The sequence below is a fragment of the Mobula hypostoma genome, chromosome 8 (genome assembly GCF_963921235.1).
Source record: "Mobula hypostoma chromosome 8, sMobHyp1.1, whole genome shotgun sequence".
NCBI lineage: Eukaryota > Metazoa > Chordata > Chondrichthyes > Myliobatiformes > Myliobatidae > Mobula > Mobula hypostoma.
This window is the reverse complement of record NC_086104.1, coordinates 132435126-132455173: the sequence shown is the minus strand read 5'-3', so window position 1 is coordinate 132455173 and position 20048 is coordinate 132435126. Positions and strand designations below refer to the sequence as shown.

Genomic DNA, 20048 nt, shown 5'->3' with positions numbered 1-20048 from the left:
CACAGCCCTACCCACTGACCACGGAGAGTTGGGATTTACAACCACCCCCACCTTCTCCTATCCTCAAGGCCAGAAGTCCAACTGACTCTGTGACCATGCCCAAAGCCAGCTGAGAATCAGAAAAGCCAGGCATATGGGAAGGAAAGGAAGATTTATTCATTTCTCCAACTCCTTAGCTTTAGAAGCATGGCCAGCTACAACGTCAGGAATGACCAACTCCTGCTTCCGATTCCTGATGTTCCTGGAGTGGGACTGGAACTCATGTCATACCACCTCACGAGAGCGGCCCAATAAACTTCAACAATAACAGTGTCAAAGAGACTCCGCTGAACCAAACAAGGTCCTTGGTATCACTGTTATACAGCAAGAAACAGGCCCAAGCAGCCATGAATGTCCAGAGAACATCAGAATCAGATCTAGTATCACCAGCATGTCGTGAAATTTGTTGCTTTTGCTGCAGCAGTACAATTCAATACATAATAAAAAAAACGGAATTACAGCAAATACATATAACTATTTAATACATACAAGTGCTGCACTTTTCTATGACTTTAAGTAGCGCAAAAAATTTAATAAATAGTGCAAAGTAAGTAAGCATCATCACTCCCTAGGTACACTAGGAGCAGAATTAGGCCATTTAGCCCATCGAGCTCTACCATTCAATTGTGGCCGATACATTTTCCCTCTCAACCTCATTCTCTTACCTTCTCCGTGCAACATTTGATGTCCTTATTAATCAAAAACCTATCAACATCCATCTTAAATATATGCAGTGACTGGGCCTCCACAGTTGTCTGTAGCAATGAATTCCCCCAGATTCACCTCCCGATGGCTAAAGAAATTCCTCTTCATCTCTGTTCTAAAGGGACCTCTTTCTCCTCTGAGGCTGTGCCCTCTGAACCTATTAACCCCTCCGTTTTAAATACAAGGTCTCGAACCCACTGCGTTTCTCCAAAAGAGCGAGTGAGGCCCAATGAACTGCAGAATGTCAGCATCAAAAGGCCTCTGCCGAATCAAACAAAGCCCTCAATAATCGCTCTCATCCAGCAAAAAAAAAGGTCCAACCACAACCATGAATGTCCAGGGTGCATCGCCATTCCCCTAGTCAAAGCACTGCGTCATGGTCAAAGCCAAACCACAACATCACTGTACAGTGTGCAGTGTCCGTGTCCATCACAGCCCTCCGCTGATCCTTAATCCTCAACGGGGCCCACCAGCAGGAAAATGGGGGCCCGGGAAAAAGAGGCCGTTGGTGAACTTGGGGCCCGTGAGCCTTCTGTTTTTGGCCGATGGAGAGCTGGAGGCCAGAGGTGGGATGATCGGCAGGCCACAGTCCAATGCCTTGCAGGTACTGGGGACAGAGGGAGGCATGGGGACGCAGATCAAAGTTGTCGTAGGCCCAGTGGAAAACGTCACAGGGTCAGGTTACTGCATTACACAGAGCAGTACAGCACGGGAAAAGTCCCTCCAGTCCACACTGTTGTGCCAAAATAATTATGCTAATGGACACCCAATTCCTTCTGCTTGTGCATGGTTCACATCCTTCCATTCCTTGCACACTCGTATGCCTATCAGAGGGCATCTTAAACACTTCTATTGTATTTGTCTTCACCACCACTCTTGGCAGGGTATTCCAGGCACCCACTGCTCTCTGTGCAACTAAAAAAAACTGGCCCCACACATTTCCTTTTAATTATTCCCCCTCTGACTTCATAAGACTTGCTCCCTAGTATTAGACAGTTAGACCCTTTGGTGATGGTGGGGAGATTCCAGCAGTCTATCCATGCCTCTCAATATTAAACTTTTCCTCAGCCTCCAGAGAGAACAGACCAAGTTTGTAGCTCATCGTAGCTCATGCCCTCTAATCCAGAGAGGGTGTCTTGGTAAACCCCTTCTGAAGTTGAAGAGCACAGGACGGATTACTGTAGTGGGTTCCCAGTCTGACATAACCACTGTGGCTCACCACAGTGTATTGTGGACCAACATGGGCATCGCCCCAATGAAACATCACTGCGTGAGGAGGGACACAACTTCACCAGCACAACATACAATAACCGCGCCAGATACGCGGGTGCAACTCGCGCGGGGGGGGGGGGTTGGTCCCAGAGGGATGCAACACAAGCCGTTCTCGAAATTCACTCTGGGAAAGGTGACCACGTTGAAGTAAAACAGGACCAGGCCAGTGTTCAACCTTCCACTAAATGTTTAACTGTAAAACCAACCCCAATGGACACAGTGGGAGGATATTTTGTCCAACTTTTCCCACTCAACGACTGATCGAACATCTCACATCTGCTGAGCGCAGGTCCAACCATCTTCCCCAGAACTGGAAGCACAGCCTTCTTGACCAGCTGCCAATAAACAGTTAAATCTGGCCAGCAAATGACTTCATTCATGTTAAGATGCAGTGCCTTAAAACATAATGCAGAGGCAGCTCCTGCTAAATACATTAACCCATGCCCTCCAAGAAACAATCCAACCTGGAAGTTTAATGTGAGTCAAACGGAAACCAATTCTACTTGGCACTGTCAACGTTCAGCAGCTCAACACTGTACCTTTCCACAATCTGTGAGAATGCAGTGCATTGTATGGAGACACGAGTTACAGCTGATTATCTGAAAGGGTTCCTGGTAATAGGAGAAGTGTGTTAATGTCATTGTGGCTGTCTTGTTTGATCCTGTATGCACTTCAGCAAAGATTCCACTTGTTTGCTCAAACTCATGACTTCCTAATGTTCAAAGGTCAATCAATATTTACATGGGTTTTTTTTTAATGGTTACGGTAATGGGAATACCATGGAATCTCCCGCACATTTCCCACTTGATCATGTGCAGACATGGGAAGAGCCCTCTTTGAGTGATTTACTCACTGCAATGTGACGATCAAGCACAGGAACACACAGAGTCAGAAAGCACTGAAGCAGACTATTCATCCTGACCATGTTTACCCATCTACACTGATTTTATTTGCCCTCAGTAGGTTCACATCCTTCTATGCTTTGCCTGTTTAAAAGTCAATTTGAATGCCTTCGGGAAGGGAGAAGGAGCCAGCGAATAACGCAGCCAAAGGCGGCCTCCTTCAGGTGGTTCATGAAACTTCTTTCACTTCCTTTACTTCACCTTCTTCTTTCAAACGTGGCTCTGCTACGGCCGGAGCCTGTGATTTACATTTTGGCTGACTGAGCGACCTGGCGCTTTGCTGTCTCCATGGAACGAACCTCTCTCAGGCAAGGTTTCGAGTGAAGCGTGCAGCCAAGAAGCCTGGAGAGCCCATAATCAACTCCATTTCTTGCTGATCCCGCTGATTAAAGCGTTGAAGATTGAAATCAACGAAGACTAGAGCGGAAGGCGAGTGGGTGTTCTGTGCTCTCTACGTGCATGTACGGTCTCTCTCTCTCTCTGCTCCCGGAGGAAGGTGCCGATGTACAAATGTTTTCTCTCTCCCTCTTGCTCAACGCTCCGGGAGGAAGATGCCGATGTAAGAACAGTCTCTGTCTCTCCCTCCCTCTCTTGCACAATACTGCCGGAGGATGATGCTGGAGTTTACAGATCTCGGGCAAGGTTTAATCGACACAGCTTGTGGAACGGACTCTTGCAGTTTGCCCAGATGTGTTTCTGGTTTCTGGATGCTCCCTTTCTGGTTGCTGTTTTGTGCAACCAGCACCGCGGTCTGCGAATAGCGAGGGACGCAGCATTGCATTGAACCGAATTGAATCTACCTAGACTCTTCCAATGCCTTTGTGATCTGATGTTTTGTATTCTGTGTTTTCCCCCTTCTTTCTCTTTTCTTGCCATTTGTGTGTTTTGGGGCTTTTCCTGTGCATTGGGGGTTTGATGTTTTTCTTTGAACTGGTTCCATGGTTTACTCTGTTTTGTGGCTGTCTATGGGGAAAATGAATCTCAGGGTTGTATACTGCATACGGACTTTGACAATAAACATACTTGGAACCTTTGAAACATTCTAGTTGTATCGGATTCCACCATTACCCCTGCAGCATGTTCCAGGCATCAACCATTGCCATGAAAGCTTACCCCTCAAATCCTTTAAAAACTCCTTTCGCTCATCTTAAAAATATACCCTCTTGGTTTTGACCCCCTCCATGAGAAATAGGTGTTAGCGATCTACCCTATCTCTGCTCCTTATTTGATACACCTCTATCAGATCGCTCTCTCAGCCCCGTTCACTCCGGGGAAAGTAAGTCCAGCCCAACCATCCCTCCCGATATCTGAAGTCTTCCAGTCCAGGTAGCAGCCTGGTGGACCTTTTCAGCAGTCTCTCCAGTGCAATCACATCATTCTGTAGAGTGGTGACCAGAACAGAAGGAACTACTCTTAACTATGCTGAGGCTTCAGGAGCCTCAGGACTCACACCACCAGGTTCAGGCGGTGACAGCTACTACCCCTCAACCATCCAGCTCTTGAACCAAAGGAGGGCAATTTCACTTGTCCCATCATTGAAATGTTCCCACAACCTATTAACTCACTTTCAAGGACTCTTCATCTCACGTTGTCAATATTTATTGCTTCTTATTATTATTGTACCTGCACAGATTGTCGTCTTTTGCACAATGGTTGAATGCCCAAGTTGGTGCGGTCTTTCATTGATTCTATTATGGTTATTATTATATTATGGATTTATTGAGAACATCCTCAGAAAATGAATCTCAGGGCTGTATACAGTGACATATGTACTTTAATAATAGATTTACTTTGAACTTTGAAAATAGACTGCATGGAATCATACTAAATTTATGACGAATGACTGTGGACATTTCAGCTTCCTGTGAACTTGCTTCAAGCCTCAACACACCATTCGCTTCTCTCAGGGTTTGATGTTGTTGTGTCACATTTCCATTTTTTGCCATTGGACTGTTTTTTTTAAAACGAGGCCAAGTTGCGAGCTTGACGCTCAGCGCAGCACGGATGGAAAGCCTGCAAGGAACCGGCCGAATTCAAACCATGACCGTTCGCCTCAAAGTCCAGTGCTGATGCCTGTACACCACCAGCCAGCAGTCGATCAGATGACGCCTAGATGTTAACCCAAGGTTGCACTGAGCTGAAAGTCCCTCACCTCTTCTTCATACCACTGCCAACTTACCTCTGCAGAGTCTTTCTAGCATGGCAAGGCAATTCCCCGGAGCATCACTAAGAAAAGTTTGAGCAGTCTCTGCAGGAGATTGCACAGAGTTCAGGAGGTATTTCCAGATGGGCTGGTGGAAGGGTTTAGGGTGGGGGCAGGAGCACTTGGAGCTGAGAGAGCTGTACGAACAAATGCCAATGGCAATAGGATTAAATCTGAGATAATTGAGGAAGTAACTGTTTTTTCATGATTCAAAAGCAAGAGGACATTTTTTAAGATGAGTGAAAGGTGTTTTTGAGGGGATTTGAGGGGTACATTTTTTTTATGAGAACGGTTGATGTGTGGAACGTGCTATGGAGGTAATGGTAGTATCAGATACAATTAGGATGTTTATTATTATCAAAGTCTGTAAGCAGTAAACAACCCTGAGATTCGTCTTTGCCACAGACAGCCACAAAACAAAGAAAACCATGGAACATCTTCAAAGAAAAATATCAAACCTCCAACGCACAGAAAAACAAATCACGCAAATGGCAAGAGATCCCCAAAAAGGGAAAAACCACAGAATACAAAACACCAGATCTCAAAGACATCGGAAGAGCCTCGGCAGGTTCAGTTCAGCTCAAACCAGCGCTGTGTCTCTTGTTAACTGCAGGCCGCAGCGCTAGTCTACCCAGATCACCATTGCACAAAACAGCAACAAAAAAAAAGGTCCACAGCGTATCGTTGCTGACAGAGCCCAGGTCCCAGTGCAAGGGACAACCTGATGCTTGGATGATTTGTACGCCGGCCTGGACGGATTAAAAAGGCAGGGTGCTGGGACCAAAGGCGAAGGTCGGGTTCGTTCTGCTCGCTCCTCCGCGACATTTATTCCACTCCCCGCGGCACTGAGGCGGAGGCTGTGGCTGGCACCAACTGCTCTAGGCTTTGTTTCTACAGACTCACTTTCACTCTGAATGCTGCTGCTTGCTTTTACTGTTTGCATGATGTGTTTCTTTCCTCTCTCTCTCTCTCCCTTTCTGCACATTGGCTGTTTGTTAAATCTTTTTTTTTAAATGGGTTTCCGGTTTCTTGTTGTGAGGCTGCCCGTAAGGAGACAAATCTCAAGGCTGCATACTTTGACAATAAACGTACTTTGAAGCTGTACCAAAATACAGTGGAAACCTTTTGTTTCCGAGTCATCCAAACAGATCATCACTGAGGTAGGAGAGAGCAGAATGCAGTGTTACTGCTACAGTTTCAGTGCAGGTAGACAGGTGCAACTGCCATGACAAGGTGGACTGGGAGATCTGTTCATCTCTTAGCATGTGAGGGGTATGTTCAAGAGTGATAACAGTGAGATGGAAGCTAGCCAGTGACATCAGATCCCAGTGCACGGCAAACTGTCGGAGACAGAGAGGGCTAAAGGATGAAAGAGTCTGAAAACAAGGATGAAGATTTTAAAGCAAGACAATGCTGAAGTGTCAATCAGTGTAATCTAGTGAGTACCGGGGGGGGGGGGGGGGGCAGGGCGGCAGAACTTCAGAAAGCTCCTGGATTACTGCGGGTGGCAGGATCAAAAGATGCCCACCACCTGGGCCATGCCATCTTCTCGCAGCTGCCTTCAGGCAGAAAGTACAGAAGCTGGAAGTCCCACACCACCAGGTTCAGGAGCAGCTACTGCCCTTCAACCAACCGGCAGAACACTAATCACTACAGCTTAGCAACACTACGACCACTTTGCACCGAAATGAACTGGATTTTGTTCCTGTTTCTAACTGCGTTCTTTCTTATAATAATTTGCATTTATGTCTTTCTTGTCAACGCTGCTTCATATGACGCTCCGTACCTACAGTGCCGCTGCAAGAACGTTTTTCATTCTATTGGCGAACACGTGAACTTGTTCACGTGACGATGAGCTCAACTTTGACCTCAGACCCCTTCAGTAAAGCACCCAATCAACCCCAGGTCATGTGACCCAGCAGCTGGTAGTGTTGACCAATGACATGGCAGCCCTGCCCAACTTCATTGCTTTCCTCCATTAACCAGCACTGCACTTCCTCGATAACTTTTACACTTTATTCTACACTTTGTTTTTCTTTTACCATCTTCAGCCTCGGTGCTCTGGCTAGTGACTTAATCTGCATGAACGGTATGCAAGACAAGCTTTTCACTCCATCTTGGTGACGAAGAATGCTGCAGGCCTGGTTCACTGGTGCGACCGACAGCCGGGGAACTGAGCAGCCTTGGTTGTAGCCCACAGACCCAGGCCCTCGTTTCATGGGTCGCCTGTCACAGACACCCAGGGGAGGAGACTCCAGTGGCAGGGTGGCGCAGCAGGCATGCTGGGTAGAGGACTGGCCGTCCTGTTGGTGTTGCTCTCCAACATTCGCTTGGTAGAAGAGCAGCTGGATTGCGTTCATCTGCAGCTGCGCTAGCGCGTGACAATTGGACCGCTGCGGACTTCCTGCTGACAACATCCCAGGCACCATCAAGCTACTGAACATGACACCGAGGACTTGGGTTAGATTATAATGCTTTTTGTGACTGTATGTTTACTGCTAGCATAACTATATGTGCCTTGCTCTGCGTGTGACTGTTGGTGTTGTGTTCTGCCCTTGGCCCCAGAGGAACGCTGTTTTGTTTGGCTGTATCCATGAGCATTAACGTACAGTTGAATTAAACCTAAACTTGTACATGAAACCAATACCAAGTGGAGTTTAAACGCAAACAACAGGAGTTCTGCAGATGCCGGAAATTCAAGCAACACACATCAAAGTTGCTGGTGAACGCAGCAGGCCAGGCAGCATCTCTAGGAAGAGGTGCAGTCGCCGTTTCAGGCCAAGACCCTTCGTCAGGACTAACTGAAGGAAGAGTGAGTAAGGGATTTGAAAGTTGGAGGGGGAGGGGGAGATGCAAAATGATAGGAGAAGACAGGAGGGGGAGGGATAGAGCCAAGAGCTGGACAGGTGATAGGCAAAAGGGGATACGAGAGGATCATGGGACAGGAGGTCCGGGAAGAAAGATGGGGGGGGGGGACCCAGAGGATGGGCAAGAGGTATATTCAGAGGGACAGAGGGAGAAAAAGGAGAGTGAGAGAAAGAATGTGTGCATAAAAATAAGTAACAGATGGGGTATGAGGGGGAGGTGGGGCCAAGTGGAGTTGAAGATTTGGATCCACTCTTCCTGCAGTGATCCCATCTGGAGCAATTCCCCTACTCTCTCCCTCCAACTCTGTTGCCACAGTAACAGGCCTGTAATAGTCAGCAGCACACTTAACCAGGACAGGTATCACCAGGCAGCCTTATAGGCACACACCGGTACCTCTAGATTCCCTACAGGGTTCTTCCCTCCACAGAGAGCAGGATTATAATGACCCGTACGGACAGTGTTCCTGCCCTTCAGGAAAGCAGCAAAATTGAGGCTCAGGCTTCTGGCCTATCACTCTCATGTTATTGCATTCAATCTTAAATACCCAGGAAAGATGCAAGACAAGTCGAGGAAACCCTTAATCATCGCTTGTAGCCTATTAAACCCCGGCACAAACTTACTCTCAGTTTAACCATTTCTTGACCATACTGTAGTTGCCTTGTGAAATGATTCAAAAACCAGCAAAGCCTGTCCCAATTTGCAGAGCTCAACTTTGAGGGAGATAAGGGCTCTAAAATCAGCATGTTGGGTCTACGGGACAACACGTGTTTTACTGGGAACCTGGTTCGCTGTGCTCCATCGCTGCATGTGGTGTAAACTCATAACACACCCTGACAGGGGCATACTCCACACTGTCCAGTCCCAGTTCAAACCACCACCATCAGTTCTCCAATGTGAGAGACATCCCAACAGCGGCCATTTCCCCACAAAGGTAAACCAGTGACCCTGGTTAACACACTGCTGTCCTCATCTGGCTCAAGGCCAGAGGCTGCAATGCTGGCGGCCCAGCGGTCACGGCAGGTGTACATACCCGCGACACGGTAGGATTAGGGGAGTCTCTAGGTCAAACCAGGAGTTCCCAGCGATCCAAAGTAGCCAGGGGCAAGGGCAGTTGGAGCTGGGGCAGGAGTAGGGGCAGAGCAACACGGGGAAGGGGATAAGTATAGGGAGGGGGGCACGGGGGAAGGGCAGTTTCTGACAGACAGGAAGGTCTGTGGGGCAGGAAAAGGAAGACCTTGGGGGCAGGCTGAGCTCGAGGGGCGACAACAACTAGGCCCAAGGAGCAGTGAGGCCGCAGAGCCTTTAGCACTGGTTAGCACCAGTAGCAGGGCTTCGGCCTGAGTGCATGAATTACTGCCCCTGCCTCCTCACCTATCACCTACTGAACCCTCACCGCATTACTGCGCCAGGGAGAGAATGCGGAGGCCCTCAAATATCCAGTCGAACAATGAGGTGTATTCACCTCCCACACCACGCCCCCCCCCCACCACTCACACACAGGGCCTTAAACATTTTAAAAAGTGAGTAAAGTATTTTGACAATGTTGGCCTTCAGTCCCTCTGTTGGAAACCCAGCCTCAAGACACAAGTCTTGGGGAGGATTCACCAGAGTGAACTGACCCCAAGCGGACACACAAGCCAGTGATTAAGCAAAACTTACCTCGGCTCTGCCCAAACATTCGCGGTCTCTGTACAGGCTTGCTGGAGGTTGCTTCTGCAACACCCTGGAACGCAGAGGGGTCAGTTTATCACTGTGTCAGAGCGAAGCACTTGTGACAGAATGGCACTCTCTCAGCTGACAGCAGGACGGGGCTCAACAGGTCAGTGAGCTCCGCGCACACCACTAGCGCCGAGATACCACAGGGTGACGCAGGGCACAGGATCCGCTGGGGAGGCCGGAGCACACAGCCTAGAGCTCAGTTTAAAAGTCAGGCTGCCGGGAGCTGGAGCCACAGCCCAGCTGCCTTCTGCACTTAGTCCCCGCAGAGCACCCAGCTGACTGACGGCCCGACTGCAGGTGCACATGACAAAGGAGGAAGCAGGAGGAAGGGCAGAGGGACAGCTGAGAGGGCGGTGATAATGGGACTTCCCCGTCAGATCAGTCCCTCTCTGAGCACCGGCCGGGTAGGCAAGTTTCACAAGAAGCGGAAGTCGCTATGGCGGGTCTTGTGATGCACCGCAAACTCGCTCGGTCCAGTGAAGCGAGCCTGCAGAAACCCAGCACGGGGATCCTGCTCCACTGAGAGCTGGGCCTCCCACCCAGAACGGGGCTCAGTGGGGCAGGGTTAATGTCAAAAGGTCCTCAGGGTGGCTGAGCAACGACCACACTCTGCAGAAGGGGGCAGCAGCCACAGGCAGATAGAGGGAAAGCCCTGCGGAGAGAGGGCGAAGGAAAAGCACAGAGACAGAGAACAAAGAGGGTGCCAACCGAAGGTTAAGGTGGGGGGGCCCCAGGCAAGGGTCAAAGTGGAGGGCAGGGGTGCTGGGCGAGTGCTAAGGTGGAGGGGGCACGCTGGGTGAGGGCCAAGGTGGAGGGGTGCATGCCAGGCAAGGGTTAAGGTAGGGGGGTTCATGCCAGGTGAGGGTAAAGGTTAAGGTGGGGGGGGGATGCCGGACAAGGGTAAGGGTTAAGATGGGGCGGGGGGGGAACACCGGGCAAGGGTAATGGTTAAGGTGGGGGGGGGGGAGACGCCGGGCGAGGGTAAGGGTTAAGGTGGGGAGGGCGAGCGAAGGTAAGGGTTAAGGTGGGGGGGGCGGGCGAAGGTAAGGGTTAAGGTGGGGGGGCGGGCGAAGGTAAGGGTTAAGGTGGGGGGGGCGGGCGAAGGTAAGGGTTAAGGTGGGGGGGGCCGGCGAGGGTAAGGGTTAAGGTGGGGGGGGCCGGCGAGGGTAAGGGTTAAGGTGGGGGGGGGCCGGCGAGGGTAAGGGTTAAGGTGGGGGGGGCCGGCGAGGGTAAGGGTTAAGGTGGGGGGGGGCCGGCGAGGGTAAGGGTTAAGGTGGGGGGGGCCAGCGAGGGTAAGGGTTAAGGTGGGGGGGGCGGCGAGGGTAAGGGTTAAGGTGGGGGGGGCGGCGAGGGTAAGGGTTAAGGTGGGGGGGGCCGGCGAGGGTAAGGGTTAAGGTGGGGGGGGGCCAGCGAGGGTAAGGGTTAAGGTGGGGGGGGCCGAGGGTAAGGGTTAAGGTGGGGGGGGGCCGCCAGGCAAGGGTGAGAAAGAGAGAGGGAGCAACTATATTGCGGACCTAGGATTTGTCTACTGTCTAGACAAAAAACGATAAATCTTACATTCAGGAGAGGTTGAATCGGGAAATACACCTCCACACAGGTCTTTGAGTTAGCCCCTGGTCTCCAGCAGTTGCTGGGACTGCAACCAGAGGTCATAGGTTAAGGGTGAAAGGTGAAAAGCCCTTTGTGTTGTGGGAGAAGAGTCAGTTATCACCGAGGCCACCCGGGTAACAGGAATCTTGTCTCCTGCAGCACTTCTTTATCAAGCAGCGGGTCTCTGGAGAGCCAGGCAGCCTGTTTCCTGCTCCACAGTCTCACTTTTGCAGGTGTGCACAAGCCCAAGTCACAACAAGGAGACTGCTTCCATTCTGGAAAGTGACATTCCAGGCACGCCGCAGGCTTTGGTTCCAACCCCACCTCAAATATCACAGTCGTCTCCATCTCAATCACCAATGCAGGAGGACGGGTTGCCTCAGAAACCCCAGGACAACCTCCACCAGATGTGCATCCTTGGCGTGAACATCTGCCTTATCTTATTCTAGGGACTTCAGCTGCAACAGACACCTTCTTCCCATCTTCCCTACCATCACCTCTCAGCATTTTCAAGCTATACCATTCCAAGTGGTCCTTCATTGTTTGTCATCTATATCTACGACCTGGATGATAACCTGGTTAACTGGATCAGCAAATTCACGGCTGATACCAAGATTGTGGGTGTAGAGGACAGCAAGGAAGGCCATCATGGTTTGCAGAGGGTTCTGCATCAGCTGGAAAAATGGCAAATGGAATTTATTGCAGACAAGTGCAAGGTGTTACATAGAGAACGGCAGGGCACTGAGGAGTGTGGTAGAACAAAAGGATCTGGGAATACAAGTCTATAATTCGCTGAAGGTGGCGCCACAGGCAGATAGGGTCATAAAGAAAGTTTTTAGCACATTGGCCTTCATAAATCAGTGTATTGAGTGCAAGAGATGGAATGTTATTATGAAGTTATACAAGATGTTGACGAGGCCCAATTTGGAGTATCATGTGCAGCTTTGGCCACCTCCCTGTAGGAAAGACGTAAATCAGACTGAAAGAGTAGAGAGAAAATTTACAAGATGTTGCTTGGACTGGAGAACCTGAGCTGTAAGATTGAAAGGGTTAGGACTTTACTCCTTAGAATGTATAAGACTGAGAGGAAATCTGATAGAGGTATACAAGAGTTTGAGGGATATAGATAGGGTTAATGCAAGCAGGCTTTTTCCGCTGAGGTTGGGAGGGACTATAACCAGAGGTCATGGGTTAAGGGTGAAAGGTGAAAGGTTTAAGGGGAACATGAAGGGTCATGACAGTGTGGAATGAGCTGCCAGCACAAGTGGTGCATGCGAGCTCGATTTCAACTTTTAAGAGAAGTTTGGATAGGTACATCTATGTTAGGGGTACGGAGGGCTATGGTCCAGTGCAAGTCAAAAGGAGTAGGCAGTTTAAAATGGTTTTGGCATGGACTAGATGGGCTGAAAGGCCTGCTTCCATGCTGTACTTCTCTGACTCTAAAATGATGGCCTTTCAATTTCTATCTCTTGATCAAGAAGCCATTTCCTGCACTGGACCAGTTTCTCCATTCTAGACCCGGTCCCTCTTCCCTCCGCTCCACCACACCCCCCATCCAAATCAACCTTCACCCTGGTCTCTCCACCTCAGGGAGGTGTTGGGGGAGGGATATGGAGGATCTCCTCACTGGCTCCATCTCTGTATCCAGCAAGGGGTGGGGGGTTGGAGCTGTTCTCTCCCCTTGACCACTGGCCTGGTCTGTCTACCCTGGGATGGAGCAAGGCTCTCCTCACGAGGCATGATCTCTCCCCCAAACCTCAGCCTGGTTTCTCTGCCTGGAGGCGAGAGGGGAAGACTCTCCTCATGGGCCTGGTCTCTCCCACCACCCCTCCCCCCAAACAACACAGCCAGATTGCTCTGCTCCGGTGGGAAAGGGGGTGGGTGGGGGTGTTGGTTGAGCAGGAAGCTCTCCACACTGGGCCAAACCTGCCCGAGATCCAAGCCAACCTCCTCACACCCTTGCAGAAACTCAGCCTCTCTGTTATCCCTCTTCCCCATGCCTGATGTTCTAGAACAGAGGGCCACAACTGGCTCGAGCAGGGGCTCTACCTTTAACCAGTGCTGGCCACCAGAACTGCAACCAGATTCAAGAATGGTGTCTCCCCCACCGCCGTCAGATTTCTGAACTCATCGCTCCATTTCATCCCTTCCCAGTGGATGCGAACACATAATTCCACCTCTTCCCTTGTCATCACTTAAGCATTTCTTTTTTCAGTGTTCCTTGCACTGTTCACTGTATTTATTGTTAGCAACTAAACTGAGCTTCATACAATCAAGAAATTTTGTTGCACACTTGTGTATAGGACAACAAAAGTAAAGAGAATGTGAAGCTGGATTTCCGAGGCTGTCCAGCGTAGCGAGGCGTTGGACGCCAATGGACAAGCATCAGGCAGGAGGGAGTCACATTGATGGCCACGCACGGGCCCTTCTCCCCCACAGCTCTTCTCAGAACCAACATCTCTAACAGATATCATCCAGCCGGGAAGGCACGAGACATTCAATGCCATTGCATACACATTTCTTCACGCAAGAACAAGCGCCCATCGGGAACTGGAGTCACCCTTGGCATCATTGGGCAGATTTCCTTCCCCAGGCAGTTGGTCTTAACAATCTCACAAACTTCACCTTCACTGGTTCAACTGTTGACTGACAACACCACAGCAACCAACGAAATGGAAGTGGGCCAAGTTTCTCACTCCCATGTATGGAATCAAGTTCCTAGTACGAATACATCTACTTTGGGGAAACTGACTAACGCTTGAGTGACAACTTTGCAGAAAACCTTCCTCCCTGAACTTCAGCTGCCTGTCACTAATTCTCCATCCACACTGATTTGATTTTAAAATAAAAAATTATAAATATATATAAAAACTAAATAGTGTAAAAAGACAGGAAAAAGTACTGAAGTAGTGCTCATGGGTTCATTGTCCATTCAGAAATCTGACCGCAGAGAGGAATGAGCAGTTCCTACAACACTAAGTCAGTGTATTCAGGCTCCTGTACCTCCTCCTTGATGGTAGCAATGGGAAGGGGGCACGTCCTGGGTGATGGGGGTCCTTAATGACAGATGCCGCCTTTTGAAGGAGTCCTGAACGCTGGGGAGGCTAGAGCCCATGATGGAGTTGGCTAAGTTTACAAATCCCTGCAGCTTTTTCCAATGTTGTACAGGAGACTCCCCCCACCCCCAACCAAATACCAGATGGTAATGCAACCACTTAGAATGCTCTCCACAGTACACTGGCAGAAATTTGCAAGCATCTTTCGTGGCTTACCAATTCTCCTCAAAAAAAAGGCATTGTTGTCTTTGGTGGCCTACTAATTCTCCTCAAACCTCTCAATAAAGTATTGTCATCGTCGTGCCTTCTTTGTAATTGTAGCAATATGTTGGGACCAGGAAAGATGCCCGGATACGTTGACACCCAGGAACCTGAAACTGCTCACCCTTTCCAATTCTGATCCCTCGATGAGGTAATAATTGTTCCTGAGCCTAATGGTGTGGGACCCAAGGTTTCTATACCTCTTGCCTGATGGTAGCACTGAGAAAAAGGCATTTTGACCCAAAATGTCAACAACTTCTACTGCAGTTGCCACTCAACCCACCAGAGTTCCTCCCGTCTCTCCTTACTGCTTCAGTGCAATACAGAACCTAGCCTAAATAACTGACCCCATCAGAGACCACAAGTTGTCATCACCCTAACAACGCTGTCCAGAGCAGCACGAGGGAGGGCAAGAGGACAGTGGATTATGCAGCTGTGTTGCTCACACTGTTTGTTATTGGGCAGCCAGGCAAAGACCACTTAAAGATATCACTAGCCTACGGTGAGGACTTCCACATTGGATGTGATGCCATTCATAGTCTGATTGTGCTCCAACTCCTCTTTGAGCCTGGTAATTGAACCCATCAACACCAAGATGACAGAAAGTATGGTCATCTCCAAAAAGACAAACATCCCACAATGTGTGATCGAAAGATCGGAAATACAAACATCAAACAAGTCAACAAATTCAGATATCTTGGCAGCCTAATAACAAGTGATGGCAGGTGCGACACAGATATCAAATACAGAATAGCAATGGCGAAAGAAGCTTTCCAAAAAAATGAAGACTATATTAACAGACAGAAAGATGAGCACGTACACTAAAAACAGAATACTGCAGTGCTACATTTATTCTATCCTGACTTATGGAAGTGAATGCTGGACCATTTCCGCAGCACAACGGAAAAGAGACTAGAGGCAGCTGAATTATGGTTCTACAGGAGAATGTTAAAAATATCACACACACATCAAATAAAGAAGTTCTCAGAAGTGCCCAACCAGTTAGATCACTCATACCAACAATAAGAGAAAGACAATTCAGATTCCGAGGACACACCATGCGGAAAGATGAACTAGAAAAAGTCATATTCTCTGGGAAGATAGAGGGGAGCAAACCTAGAGGAAGACCTCCAGAGGTACATCAAAGCCTAGCCAGGTGGCTACAGATCGAGGAACTGGAAGTCATCCAAAAAACAAGGGATAGATCTGTATGGAAAACCATGGTCATCAACGTCCGCCTCGGATATGGTACCTAGACAGACAGACAATTGAACAAGCACAGCTCCAGAAACCTGGGTTCATTCCCGGCCTTGGGCCTTGGCTGAATGTTGAATTCACAACGTCCCTGAGACTGCGTGGGCTTCCCTCGGTGCTCCGGTTTCCTCCCACACATTCTCGAAGAGGTGGCAAGTCAGTGGGTGAGGTGACCACTGTAAGTTGTCCTGCTGGGTGGGTGAGAGGTGGAATCTGCCGGGGAGTTGATGGGGATGCGCAGAGAACAAAATGGGATTGATGTATAATTGGGTCAGATGAGCTGGTGATGGCTGGCCACTAGGTGGGTGAAGAGACCTGTTTCTTTGCTGTGCAACTCAGAGACTGACGAATTGTGAAAAGGCCCAGCAGCGACACCCAGAATAAAATCACCTGATGAGGCAAGAACAGGGCATTTCGTCTCTCATTCCAAACCCACAAATCCCACTGCCGCCTTTAAGGAGTTTGTACACTCTCCTCCTGATCACATGGGGCTTCCTCCAGGTGCTCTGGTTTCCTGCCACAGACTGAAGATGTACCGTTTGGTAGGTTAATTAGTCATGGTGATTAGGCTAGGATTAAATTGGGGGGGGGGTTTGCTGGGAAGCATGGCTAGAAGGGCCAGAACTGCTTATTCTGTGCTCTAGCTCAATAAATAAATAAACTTTCCTCGCATTACAAAATCCAAGAGACTTTGCAACTGACTGAGCGCGTCCGTAATCACAGCTATTAAAAATACCCAAAGTTCAGCTTGGTGTGGCAACAGCTTTGCCCCAGGCCGCAAGGAAGGGCAGAGAACCGTGGACACAGTCCAGTTCATCAGGCAAACCAGCCCCCACCTCCTCCATTGACGTCAGCTACAATTCCCACTGCATCAGGAAAGCAGCCAACTAATCATGGACACCACCCACACCCCAGACATTCTTTCTCCTCCTCTCTCCCACCGAGGCAGAGGATACAAAAGTTTGAAAGCACATGCCGCCAGGCTCAAGGACAGCTGCTGTCTCACCGGTATCAGAATCTCGAAACGACTTCTCCTACACTGGGAGGCGAATACCCGATCTCCCGATCTATCTCATTGAGGCCCTGGCATTTTATTTGTGCACCTTCACTGCACTTTCCCCTGTAACTGTAACAATACTCTGCATTTTCTTTTCCTTTCACTGCCTCAACCTACTTATATATAGAATAATGTGTGCGAAATTCAGCCAAGCAAAAACTTCACTGTACCTTAGTACAGGTGACAATAATAACCCAATATCACAATATCTAATTTTAATTGGAAAGAAATGATCTTCCACAGAGCTTGAAACATACAAAAGGGAAAGGTATGTGAGGAATAAATGTCATACTCCCATAATGAAAATGGAAAAGGCTACAAACACCCAGACAGCATCTGTGGAAGGGATGACATATCTGTTACACTGCTCAACCTGCTACGGATGTCCCAACATTTTCAGAATCTTAGCTGCTTTCCTTTGTGGTTTTCAGACTTCCAAATATATTCCTACGAGAGGCTAGCAGGAGAGAAAACGATCGCCCAGTAACAGAGACAAATCTGTGTTGCTGTTTCACACTCGGGACAAGTCCTAGCCTTTCAGTTCAACATCGCCCAAAACATTAACTTAATTACATGTAAACACTGCACCAGGCCAGATCACTAAATGCTGTAGTGTTGCAAATAATAAGACATTTCAGCCTATCGATCGGTTCTAACGTCATCTGGCAGAAGCTTGCCCAGGCAAGATCTCCTCTGCCAGGCTAGAATGTAGCCGCGCCAGGAGCCTCCACGGTACCACACAGCGCCCAGAGCAGCCCAGGACAGCAGAGCACCCTCCCAAGTCAGACCCGGTCCCTTGGGAAAGGACACAGGCAGTGTCGGTGAGGTGCAGAAAAGTCCCATTTCAATTGGAGCGTGTACAGTAATTCACACTCCTCTGTACGGATGGGGTGGGGGGGGAGGTAAGGTAGAGATAATTGGGCCCATTGAACCTGCTCCACCACCTGCTGCCCACTTTCTACCCAGTCTCACTAATGTCCAAAACAACAGGAAAAGCTCAGCAGGTCAGACCAGGGAATGCTAACAACCCACAGATGCTGCCTGACATGCTGAATATTTCCAGCATCTACAGTTCTTTGCATTTGACGCTGAGGTTCCACAAGACCTGGCACTCGAGCAGTTAAAGTTTTACTACCCATTGTAAGGAACCTTCGAAATTTCTCATCCTAAACCCCTAAAGCCCCAAGGAGGCCATTCAGCCCATTGAGTCTATTATAGCTCTCAGAGCAATCCAAACATCAACCTTCTCCACTAATCTCCTATAACAGCTTCTCTCTCGCAACCCTGTCTACAACGCCTGATTCACCTACCAGTCATCTACAGATCTGGCAATTTACAGCAATCACTGACAATATGTTGCCGGCTGGTGGCGTAGTGGCATTAGCGCCGGACTTCGGAGCGAAGGCTCCCGAGTTCGAATCCAGCTGGCTCCCTTGCACACTTTCCACCTGTGCTGGGTTGAGCGTTGAGCTAGCAACTCGGCCTCGTAAAAATAAGAAAGCCTGCTAAAAAGAAAAAGTCATCATGATGGCGTCCCAACGACTCCACTTGCAGTTAAGGTCTTTCTTCTTCTTCACTGACAATACTGGAAAACTCTAGGTGAAGTGTCTCAACCTGAAATTTTGATTGTCCATTGCTGTCTGACCCACTAAGGTTCTCCTGCAGCTCTCGACCAATTCCCCCACCCGCCCACGTCTTGCGGCACTGGTGGGGGGGTAGCCACAGACAGAGTGTGCAGCAAATCTCACACAAAGCACTGGAGGTCAGGATTGACCTCAGGTCACTGGAATGGTGAGGATGCAACACAACCTGATTCAATATTCACTATTCTCCCTCTTCCCTCCCTCCCCACCGACTTTCTAAAATTCCCAGCCCGAAGGAATGTTCTGATGCAAGGTCCTTCCATGATTCAAGGGCAAGGCTGAATCTCATCCCCAGAAGGGAGCGAGGAACGAATGCAAGACCACCAAGTGTGCAGGCGACACTGATCCCTTTCACCACCTACTGCACTGGCTACACAGCTCCCCAGAGGTGAAAGGTGCTACACAAATGCAAGTCCTGCCTATGCCAAGCAAGGAGCATTCCTTCAGTGGGCGACACAGGGCAGGGTCACTGATCGGTGGTCACTGACGAGGGACAGTTTGCGTTCATTGCCCAACTGGGACAAGAGCAGCTCAACCTTCATCTCCCCTACAGATGCAACACAGGACTGGAGTTTCATCAGAACTGGGGAAGGGTGTCAAGCCGAAGAACTGACGGCCATTTCCCTTCCACACCTGCCGCCCGAGCCCCTCCGGCTGAGCTCCTCCGGCATTGGAGTGTGGCTCAACATAATTTTCACTCGTTGGCAATTCCAGAGCTGATGTTGCACAGTGAGGTCCCACAAGCAACGGTGACATGATTGAAGGGGGGAGTGCTGAGAGACCCCTGTTCTCCTTCAGCACATTGCTGCAGGGATTTCACACCCCGACATAATCGGCAGCGTCAGACCCGTGAACTGCGAGACTGCATCCCGGGCCGCTGCTCACACAACTTCGGGGGCGGGCTATGCATGAGGGGTGGTGGGGGGGGGGTAGTTGGGGTGTTGGATGGGACCTTCGTCCTCGTACCAACACAACCCAGACAAACTGTGGAAAGAGTGCGAGACACGCACCCAGACTGCAGCAGCCATCACCGGGCATCGGAGTGACGCTGAGCGCAGTCTCACAACCCCTGACCCGCTTTGGAACGCAGAGCATCCCCCCCCCCCCCGCCGGATGACCACTCGCTGCTGGGCTCCATTTGTGACCCCACCCCCCCACCACCCGGACACCGACTGCAAAGAGCACACGTGCACAATAAAGCCTCATTCCCCACTCTGGTTCGCACTCCCGAGGGAGGAATCAGATCATCAAGGCTGGGAGGCGGTTGGATACCATTACAATTCTTGTAACCCCTCGCGCCCCCCTCCCCCCCCCCAGAGTTACTGCTCTCACATGATCACAACACAGCAAAAAAATTGTTTCCATGCCATCCGGTCGTCTAGTACCTCGAGGTAGTAGAAAATGAAAACAAGATGAAGGCAGGACTATCTGGTGCTTACCCCCACCCCTTCTCGTTTTTCTTCCATTTCCCATTCTAGA

At 49.6% G+C, this 20048-nt stretch overlaps 1 protein-coding gene across 4 annotated transcripts in view; it reads right to left on the bottom strand.

The window, feature by feature from the left end:
- The window catches only part of LOC134350972 (pleckstrin homology domain-containing family A member 2-like), a 125569-nt gene that overhangs the window by 98062 nt on the left and 7459 nt on the right, over nt 1–20048 (bottom strand). The window contains exon 1 of one of the 4 annotated variants that reach the window (XM_063056908.1): nt 9649–10023. The exons of the other annotated variants lie outside the window; for them this stretch is intronic. The gene's annotated coding sequence lies outside the window, so the exon portion shown is untranslated. Of the gene's footprint in view, nt 1–9648; nt 10024–20048 lie in introns of those variants that run through there. 4 annotated transcript variants of the gene reach the window in all.